Here is a 10772-nt window from a genome sequence, read left to right as displayed (position 1 = left end):
ACAAGTTCTCATTTACAATTGCGACCTGGCCAAGATAAAGAAAGGCAGTTCGACACATACAACGACACAGAGTTACACATGGAGTAAAACAAACATACAGTCAATAATACAGTATAAACAAGTCTATATACAATGTGAGCAAATGAGGTGAGATATGGGAGGTAAAGGCAAAAAAGGCCATGGTGGCAAAGTAAATACAATATAGCAAGTAAAACACTGGAATGGTAGATTTGCAATGGAAGAATGTGCAAAGTAGAAATAAAAATAATGGGGTGCAAAGGAGCAACATAAATAAATAAATTAAATACAGTTGGGAAAGAGGTAGTTGTTTGGGCTAAATTATAGATGGGCTATGTACAGGTGCAGTAATCTGTGAGCTGCTCTGACAGTTGGTGCTTAAAGCTAGTGAGGGAGATAAGAGTTTCCAGTTTCAGAGATTTTTGTAGTTCGTTCCAGTCATTGGCAGCAGAGAACTGGAAGGAGAGGCGGCCAAAGAAAGAATTGGTTTTGGGGGTGACTAGAGAGATATACCTGCTGGAGCGTGTGCTACAGGTGGGAGATGCTATGGTGACCAGCAAGCTGAGATAAGGGGGGACTTTACCTAGCAGGGTATTGTAGATGACATGGAGCCAGTGGGTTTGGAGACGAGTATGAAGCGAGGGCCAGCCAACGAGAGCGTACAGGTCGCAGGATTGCACTGTGATAGACTGCATCCAATTTGTTGAGTAGGGTATTGGAGGCTATTTTGTAAATGACATCGCCAAAGTCGAGGATTGGTACGATGGTCAGTTTTACAAGGGTATGTTTGGCAGCATGAGTGAAGGATGCTTTGTTGCGAAATAGGAAGCCAATTCTAGATTTAACTTTGAATTGGAGATGTTTGATATGGGTCTGGAAGGAGAGTTTACAGTCTAACCAGACACCTAAGTATTTGTAGTTGTCCACGTTTTCTAAGTCAGAGCCGTCCAGAGTAGTGATGTTGGACAGGAGGGCAGGTGCAGGCAGCGATCGGTTGAAGAGCATGCATTTAGTTTTACTTGAATTTAAGAGCAATTGGAGGCCACGGAAGGAGAGTTGTATGGCATTGAAGCTTGCCTGGAGGGTTGTTAACACAGTGTCCAAAGAAGGGCCAGAAGTATACAGAATGGTGTCATCTGCGTAGAGGTGGATCAGAGACTCACCAGCAGCAAGAGCGACCTCATTGATGTATACAGAGAAGAGAGTCGGTCCAAGAATTGAACCCCCATAGAGACTGCCAGAGGTCCGGACAGCAGACCCTCCGATTTGACACACTCAACTCTATCAGAGAAGTAGTTGGTGAACCAGGCGAGGCAATCATTTGAGAAACCAAGGCTGTCGAGTCTGCCGATGAGGATGTGGTGATTGAGTCGAAAGCCTTGGCCAGATCAATGAACACAGCTGCACAGTAATTTCTTATCGATGGCGGTTAAGATATCGTTTAGGACCTTGAGCGTGGCTGAGGTGCACCCATGACCAGCTCTGAAACCAGATTGCAGATTGCAGAGAAGGTATGGTGAGATTCGAAATGGTCGGTAATCAGTTTGTTGACTTGGCTTTCGAAGACCTTAGAAAGGCATGGTAGGATAGATATAGGTCTGTAGCAGTTTGGGTCAAGAGTGTCCCTCCCTTTGAAGAGGGGGATGACCGCAGCTGCTTTCCAATCTTTGGGAATCTCAGACGACACGAAAGATAGGTTGAACAGGCTAGTAATAGGGGTGTTAACAATTTCAGCAGATAATTTTAGAAAGAAAGGGTCCAGATTGTCTAGCCCGGCTGATTTGTAGGGGTCCAGATTTTGCAGCTCTTTCAGAACATCAGCTGAACGGATCTGGAAAAAGGAGAAATGGGGAAGGCTTGGGCGAGTTGCTGTGGGGGGTGCAGTGCTGTTCACCGGGGTAGGAGTAGCCAGGTGGAAAGCATGGCCAGCCGTGCTCAATTATGGTTTATTTATCAGTGGTGACAGTGTTTCCTATCTTCAGTGCAGTAGGCAGCTGGGAGGAGGTGTTCTTATTCTCCATTGACTTTACAGTGTCCCAGAACTTTATTGAGTTAGTGTTGCAGGAAGCAAATTTCTGCTTGAAAATGCTAGCCTTGGCTTTTCTAACTGCCTGTGTATAATGGTTTCTAGCTTCCCTGAATAGCTGCATATCACTGGGGCTGTTCAATGCTAATGCAGAACGCCATAGGATGTTTTTGTGTTGGTTAAGGGCAGTCAAGTCTGGGTAGAACCAAGGGCTATATCTGTTCCTGGTTCTAAATTTCTTGAATGGGGCATGTTTAATTAAGATGGTTAGGAAGGCATTTAAAAAAATATCCAGGCATCCTCTACTGACGGGATGAGATCAATATCCTTCCAGGATACCCTGGCCAGGTCGATTAGAAAGGCCTGCTCGCTGAAGTGTTTCAGGGAGCATTTGACAGTGATGAGTGGAAGTCGTTTGACCGCTGACCCATTACGGATGCAGGCAATGAGGCAGTGATCGCTGAGATCTTGGTTGAAGACAGCAGAGGTGTATTTAGAGGGCAAGTTGTTTAGGATGATATCTATGAGGGTTGCCCGTGTTTAAGGCTTTGGGGAGGTACCTGGTAGGTTCATTGATAATTTGTGTGAGATTGAGGGCATCAAGTTTAGATTGTAGGATGGCTGGGGTGTTAAGCATGTTACAGTTTAGGTCGCCTAGCAGCACGAGCTCTGAAGATAGATGGGGGGCAATCAGTTCACATATGGTGTCCAGAGCACAGCTGGGGGCAGAGGGTGGTCTATAGCAGGCAGAAACGGTGAGAGACTTGTTTTTAGAGAGGTGGATTTTTAAAAGTAGAAGTTCAAATTGTTTGGGTACAGACCTGGATAGTAGGACAGAACCCTGCAGGCTATCTTTGCAGTAGATTGCAACACCGCCCCTTTTGGCAGTTCTATCTTGTCTAAAAATGTTGTAGTTTGGGATTAAAATGTCAGAATATTTGGTGGTCTTCCTAAGCCAGGATTCAGACACAGCTAGAACATCCGGGTTGGCAGAGTGTGCTAAAGCAGTGAATAGAACAAACTTAGGAAGGAGGCTTCTAATGTTAACATGCATGAAACCAAGGCTATTACGGTTACAGAAGTCACCAAAAGAGAGCGCTTGGGGAATAGTAGTGGAGATAGGCACTGCAGGGCCTGGATTCACCTCTACATCGCCAGAGGAACAGAGGAGGAGTAGAATAAGGGTACGGCTAAAAGCAATAAGAATTGGTCGTCTAGAACGTCTGGAACAGAGAGTAAAAGGAGGTTTCTGCATCAAGGTATAATGTACATACAAAGGTATGGTAGGATGTGAATACAGTGGAGGTAAACCTAGGTATTGAGTGATGAAGAGAGAGATATTGTCTCTAGAAACATCATTGAAACCAGGAGATGTCATTGCATGTGTGGGTGGTGGAACTAATAGGTTGGATAAGGTATAGTGAGCAGGACTAGAGGCTCTACAGTGAAATAAGCCAATAAACACTAACCAGAACAGCAATGGACAAGGCATATTGACATTAAGGAGAGGCATGCTTAGTCGAGTGATCAAAAGGGTCCAGTGAGTAGAGAGGTTGGTTGGGGGTCACGGCTATTTAGACAGCTAGCCAGGCCATCGGTAGCAAGCTAGCATAGGATGGAGGTCTGTTGTTAGCCACCTCTTGCGTTCCGTCAGTACATTATTGGGGTTCCGTGTGGTAGAGGGGATTAATCCAAATCACACAACAACAACAAAAAACAATAGATATAGTTATATCTAGATATAGATATAGCTACTTATATCTATATCTTTTTAGGTTTTCAGGCAAGTCAGAAAGGACAGAAAAAGAGCACTACAGAGTCAATACAGAAACCACATAAAGGCCCACGAAGACTTGGACGCAGGATCAGAGGACAGCGAGGGATGTTCAGAACTCACTCAGTCCAGTAAGTTGGTGAGGGTAGACTTTGAGGCTGCTTACCTGACACACAGGAAGTCTTTCCTTTTCAGGTCCTCTCCCCTGTGCCCCCCACCCTATTGTGTTGGACCATCATGTTCATTTGTTTCAATCTTTTCTTTGTTTTGTGATGAGGTTTTAAGAGAATGACTCCTCAACCCAAGAGGCCCTGGAGCAACGGTGAGAGAACATCAGTGTGGAAGCATTTGGGGAAACTGAAAGCACTAGAGAAGGCAAAGAGGATTGCCTCTTACGTAAAGGGTCAGAGCCACTGAGTGTACAAAATATCAAGGACACCTTCCTACTATTGAGTTATGCCTGGTCAGTTTGTCATGGAAAGAAAGAACGGTGTCCTTAATGTTTTGTGCACTTAGTGTAAATAGCATAATAATTATACAGTTATGGATTTTTTTTAAATGTAGCCTATTGTTTGGGGACTGCGGATGATGAGGGAACCCCTGCATTACTACCTTGCATGTTCTGCATCCTTGTAAAGATAAGGAGGGGATGACTGGGAGGCAGGTTGGCATTTATTGTCATGAATCTTGCCCTGGAGACAGTTCTGCAAACTGGTCACTAGCCCTGACCAGGCACAAAGTAATAAAATCTGATTTGAATCCTAACCTTAACCACACTGCTCATTTTTACCTTAAATTATTTTCCACTAATGTTTACTATATAGCCAATTTTGACTTTGCAGCTGGCTTATCTAGAGGAAATCGCGCATTTATGCCTCCAGGGGAAGATTCGTGACAAACGTCAACCTTCTACTGGGAGAGGCAATGTAAAATCTTATTTAAAAGTTTTATTCTCACAATTAACACGCCTTTTCTTGTTACAAGTATGTTTTATTATGAAAAGTTCAATATCTCCATTTACAGTTGTACAATTATGGAGCATATGTCCATATATAATTGTACAATTTGTTTTTCAACATAAAAGACATAAAAAATGATCAGATTGGTATTTTAACGGTGTTATTGTAAGAGTGTAAATGTTTAAACAGAGGATATATCTAAAACAGTATAAGAAAGGGCAGTATGTTACTTTAACGTCAACTCGTAAAGTCACACTATAACTTCATTGCGTCTTGTTGAAAGACTGCATGTGGTTTTGGGTGTATTGACTGACGTCTTCAACATTTGCAGAGTAATGTAATGTCCTGTAATATTTTCACCTCTTGTCAGATGTCAACAGCCTAGTTGGCTGCAGACATTCTTAAGGAGTTCAAGTACTTTATTTGCCATTTGCAGGTATTACAAGTAATATACACATTGGAATTCCTTGTAGAAGCTCTCTCACATATAGGACTGTGCTCCTGAGTGGCGCAGCGGTCTAAGGCACTGCATCTCAGTGCTTGAGGCGTCACTACAGACACCCTGGTTCAAATCCAGACTGTATCACAACCGGTTGTGATTGGAAGTCCCATAGGTGGCACACAATTGGCCCAGCGTTGTTCAGGTTTGGCCGGTGGAGGCTGTCAATGTAAATAAGAGTCTGTTCTTAACTGACTTGCCTAGTTAAATAAAGGTTAAATTAAATGTAAAAAGTACATATCAGGGGAGGACGGCTCATAATAATGGCTGGAATGGAGCGAATGTAATGGCATCCAACACATGGAAACCATGATGTATTTGATACCATTCTACTGATTCTGCTCCAGCCATTATGAGCCTGTCCTCCCCAATCAAGGTCCCATCAACCTCCTGTGGTACTTAAACAGTCAAATGTATCATAAGAACATCAATAAAAAATGCAAAGTGGTAAAATCACAAAAGGGAATAAAAGGTTGTCTGTTCTAAAAGTATGATGAAAACAGTTTAGGTTTCTTGATTTAACAGGCAGATAGAACTGGGATAGAAGCTGTTCTTGAACCTGCGATCCAGAAACTGCAACCACTTGTCCTCACTAGACTGGTGCCCTGCATGTCTATTTATTTATCCAGGTTTTGAAGTGTTTGTGGGACCACTTAGTGCCGGAATGAGGTGTATATTTGTTCCCAATTCTTTCAGGAATGAGTGTCCTCATATGAAGGTCCGTGTGTGTGTGTGTGTGTGTGTGTGTGTGTGTGTGTGTGTGTGTGTGTGTGTGTGTGTGTGTGTGTGTGTGTGTGTGTGTGTGTGTGTGTGTGTGTGTGTGTGTGTGTGTGTGTGTGTGTGTGTGTGTGTGTGTGTGTGTGTGTGTGTGTGTGTGTGTGTGTGTGTGTGTGTGTGTGTGTGTGTGTGTGTGTGTGTGTGTGTGTGTGTGAAGAGCGGCTGTCTGTATGAGAGAGAACATGAATTCCTCTTCTCAGGGCCTGCTGTTAGTCATTACAGTTTGAAGTCAGGCATTCAATCCTGATACTAGTGGCTCTATAATGACCCTGCAATTTGAAACCGTCTCAGGATGTGTCCCGAATGGCACCATATTCCCTATGGGATCTGATCAAGAGTAGTGCACTAAATAGGGAATAGGGTGCCATTTCAGACGCAGCCTCAGTCTCTCTACTTGGACCAACTCTCAGAGGGAAACTCCTAGGGGACTGTATCTTTGTCTCATTTCCTTTCCTAGTGGGAGGCACAAGTCTACCAGAGTTCAACATATCTACTTTTTTCCCCGATTTGCCTTGCATCCACACACCCACCCACACATACTGTGATGATGAATTTTATTTACATAACAGTAGTTTGTATCAAGGTGGTTTGCCAATGGAAAGAGGAGAGCAAATCTGCATTTGGTGCACATTTGATGCATCTCATTAGCAGAAATGTGTGAACTTTTCTGCTGTATAAATTGAATAAATGAATGTGTAATGTCAGCTAATTGGCTGTTCGAATGTTCTAGAATGTGATAGTTAACAGGTTAATGGGGTTTTCTGTTAATAAGATGACAGAAGAGCATGAATAGAAGCACTCATTTATATTCATCAGCTGGACTCACAGAATATATGTCCCAAATAGAACCCTATTCCATATGTAGTGCACTTATTGTGACCAGAGCCATCCAAAGTAGTGACCGATGTAGGGAATAAGGTGCTATTTAAGCTGCACTGAGAGGTGACGTTATCAGGCCTGAACAGAGGCAGAGCTGGGGTACTCTCTGAGGGGTAGAAGTGACCGGTGGTAATGGGAAAAGGAGGGAGGGAGGGAGGGAGGGACAGAAAAAAATGAACGAAGGAAGAACAGAGAAAGGAAGGAAGAGGGTGGTTGATGGAGGTCAAATGCTACCCAGCTCAACTATGGTTTCTCTTCCCCCATACATGAAAATAATGTATGAATAAATGTATAGATATTTTGGGAGACGCTAGTTGAATATTTGAACATGTGAAAGCAGACCTGTGGCTGCAGTGAAAAGTATGCATGTAATCATGAGAAGCACATAAAACCTGGTGTATGTGTGTGTGTACTAGGGGTTTCTCTGGGAAATAGCTCCAGATAAAAGACGACTTGAGTGGAGCTGACATTTCCATATCTACAGGACCAGTCAAAAGGTTGGCCACACCTACACATTCAAGGATTCTTCTTTATTTGTATTTTTTTTTAAATATATATTTATTTATTTATTTAACTAGGCAAGTGAGTTAAGAACAAATTCTAATTTTCAATGACAGCCTAGGATCAGTGGGTTAACTACCCGTTCATGGGAAGAATGACAGATTCTTACGTTGTCAGCTCAGGGATTTGATCTTGCAACCTTTCAGTTACTTGTCCAACGCTCTAACCACTAGGCTACCTGCTGCCCTATATTGTAGAATAATAGTGGAGACATCAAAACTAGAAATAACATGTGGAATCATATATTAACCAAAAATGTGTTATACAAATCAAAATATAATTTATATTTGAGATTCTCCAAAGTAGCCACCATTTGCCTTGATGACAGCTTTGCACACTCTTGGCATTCTCTCAATCAGCTTCAACTGGAATGCTTTTCCAACAGTCTTGAAGGAGTTCCCACATATGCTAAGCACTTGTTGGCTGCATCACTCCATCACTCTTCTTCTTGGTCAAATAGTCCTGACACAGCCTGGAGGTGTGTTGGGTCATCTGTCCATTTGAAAACACAAAATGATGGTCCCACTATGCGCAAACCAGATGGGATGGTGTATCGCAGCAGAATGCTGTGTTAGCTATGCTGGTTAAGTAAATCACTGAGTGTCACCAGCAAAGCACCATCACACCTCCTCCTCCATGCTTCATGGTGGGAACCACATATGCAGAGATCATCCGTTCATCTACTCTGTGTCTCACAAAGACACGGTGGTTGGAACCCAAAATCTCAAATTTGGAGTCATCAGAGCAAAGGACAGATTTCTACCTGTCTAATGTCCATTTCTCGTGTTTCTTGGCCCAAGAAAGTCTCTTCTTATTATTGGTGTCCTTTAGTAGTGGTTTCTTTGCAGCAATTTGACCATGAAGGCTTGATTCGCACAGTCTCCTCTGAACAGTTGATGTTGAGATGGGTATGTTTACTTGAACTATGTGAAGCATCTTTTTGGGATGAAATTTCTGAGACTCCAATGAACTTATCCTCTGGAGTAGAGGTAAGTATGAGTCTTCCTTTCCTGTTGCGGTCCTCATGAGAGACAGTGTCATCATAGCGCTTGATGGTTTTTCTGACTGAACTTGAAGAAACTTTCAAAGTTCTTGATATTTTCCGTATTGACTGACCTTCATGTCTTGAAGTAAAGAAGGATTGTCGTTTCTCTTTGTTTACTTGAGTTGTTCTTGCCATAATATGGACTTGTTATTTGACCAAATAAGGCTATTTTCTGTATACCACCCGTACCTTTTCACAACACAACTGATTGGCTCAAACGCATTAAGAAGGAAATAAATTCCACTATTTAACTTTTAACAAGGCACTCCTGTTAATCGAAATGCATTCCAGGTGACTACCTCATGAAGCTGGTTGAGAGAATGCCAAGAGTGGGCAAAGCTGTCATCAAGGCAAAGGGTGGCTACTTTGAAGAAACTCAAATATAAAATATATATTCATTTGTTTAGCAATTTTTTGCTTACTACATGATTCCATATGTGCTATTTCATAGTCTTCACTATTATTCTACAATGTAGAAAATGGTAAAAAAAAAAAAAAAACCTTGAATGAATAGGTGTGTCCAAACTTTTGACTGGTACTGTAAGTAAATATATATAACCCACACACATAGAGCACAGCCGGACCCTACACTTTAACATAGAAATCCTATAGCATCGCTCTCCCACTTTCTTACAGTTTTCTATATGGAAATTATAATAGCAAAATTGGAACATTAATACATTATCCATGCATTTACATTGAGTGTACAAAACATTAGGAACACCTTCCTAAAATTGTGTTGCACCCCCTTTTGCCCTCAGAACAGCTTTAATTGGTCGGGGCATGGACTTTTACCAGGTGTCAAGCTTTCCACAGGGATGCTGGACCATGTTGACTCCAATACTTCCCACTGTTGTGTCAAGGTGGTTGGGTGTCCTTTGGGTGGTGGACCATTCTTGATACACACGGGAAACTGTTGAGCATTAAAAAAACAGCAGTATTTCAGTTCTTGACTCAAACCAGTGCACCTGGCACCTACAACCAGACTCCGTTAAAATGCACTTACATATTTTGTCTTGCCCATTCACCCTCTGAATGACACACATACACAATCCATGTCTCAATTGTCTCAAAGCTTAACCATCCTTCTTTAACCCGTCTCCTCTCCTTTATCTACACTGATTGAAGGGACTTCAATAAGGGATCCTAGCTTTCAGCTGCATTCACCTGGTCAGTCTACTGTATGTCTCGGAAAGAGCAGGTGTTCCTAATGTTTTGTCAACTCGGGATGGATGTTAATGACTGGGTCATCTGTCTGCTGGCTGTTGACCACATTAATGACACATCATGGCTGAGTCCCAAATCGTACCCTATATAGTGCACTACTTTTGACCAGCGCCCTATGTCTTTATCAGAACATCTGGACTGCGTGACTTGTACTGTTTAGATAGATGCACACACACACGGTCCACAAAGAAGAGAAAGTAACAGCAGCCAATTTAATTCAAGTCCAGATAGAGCGTAGGCTGCAAACACAGCAAAGCATCCACAGCTGTCAGACAGAAAGACAGAGACGGAAAGGTGGAGAGAAAGAGAGAGGTAGAGAAAATAACAGCAGGGATAGAGACAGAGAACAAGAGAGAGGGAGATATCTTTGTGCTGTTGTCTTCCCACTGTGTGAGTGTGACAGTGAGTGGGAGGAAGAGAAGAGAAGAGAGGAGAGGCGAAGCAAAGTGAGGAGCAGAGCGGTGAGGAGTAGAAAGGAGAGGGGAGGAGCAGAAAGGACAGGAGAGGAGCAGAAAGGAGAGGAGAGGAGCAGAGGAGAGGAGCAGAAAGGAGAGGAGAGGAGCTGAAAGGAGAGGAGAGGAGCAGAATGAAGAGGAGCAGAAAGGAAAGGAGAGGAGCAGAAAGAAGAGGAGAGGAGCAGAAAGGAGAGTAGAGGAGCAGAAAGGAGAGGGGAGGAGCAGAAAGGACAGGAGAGGAGCGGAGCGGAGAGGAGCAGAAAGGAGAGGAGAGGAGCAGAAAGAAGAGTAGAGGAGCAGAAAGGAGAGGGGAGGAGCAGAAAGGACAGGAGAGGAGCGGAGCGGAGAGGAGCAGAAAGGAGAGGAGAGGAGCAGAGAGAAGAGGGGAGGAGCAGAAAGGACAGGAGAGGAGCGGAGCGGAGAGGAGCAGAAAGGAGAGGAGAGGAGCGGAGCGGAGAGGAGCAGAATGAAGAGGAGCAGAAAGGAAAGGAGAGGAGAGGAGCAGAGAGAAGAGGGGAGGAGCAGAAAGGACAGGAGAGGAGCGGAGCGGAG

Source organism: Oncorhynchus gorbuscha, linkage group LG13 (assembly GCF_021184085.1).
Source record: "Oncorhynchus gorbuscha isolate QuinsamMale2020 ecotype Even-year linkage group LG13, OgorEven_v1.0, whole genome shotgun sequence".
NCBI classification, from domain to species: Eukaryota; Metazoa; Chordata; class Actinopteri; order Salmoniformes; family Salmonidae; genus Oncorhynchus; species Oncorhynchus gorbuscha.
This window is presented reverse-complemented; position numbering follows the sequence as displayed.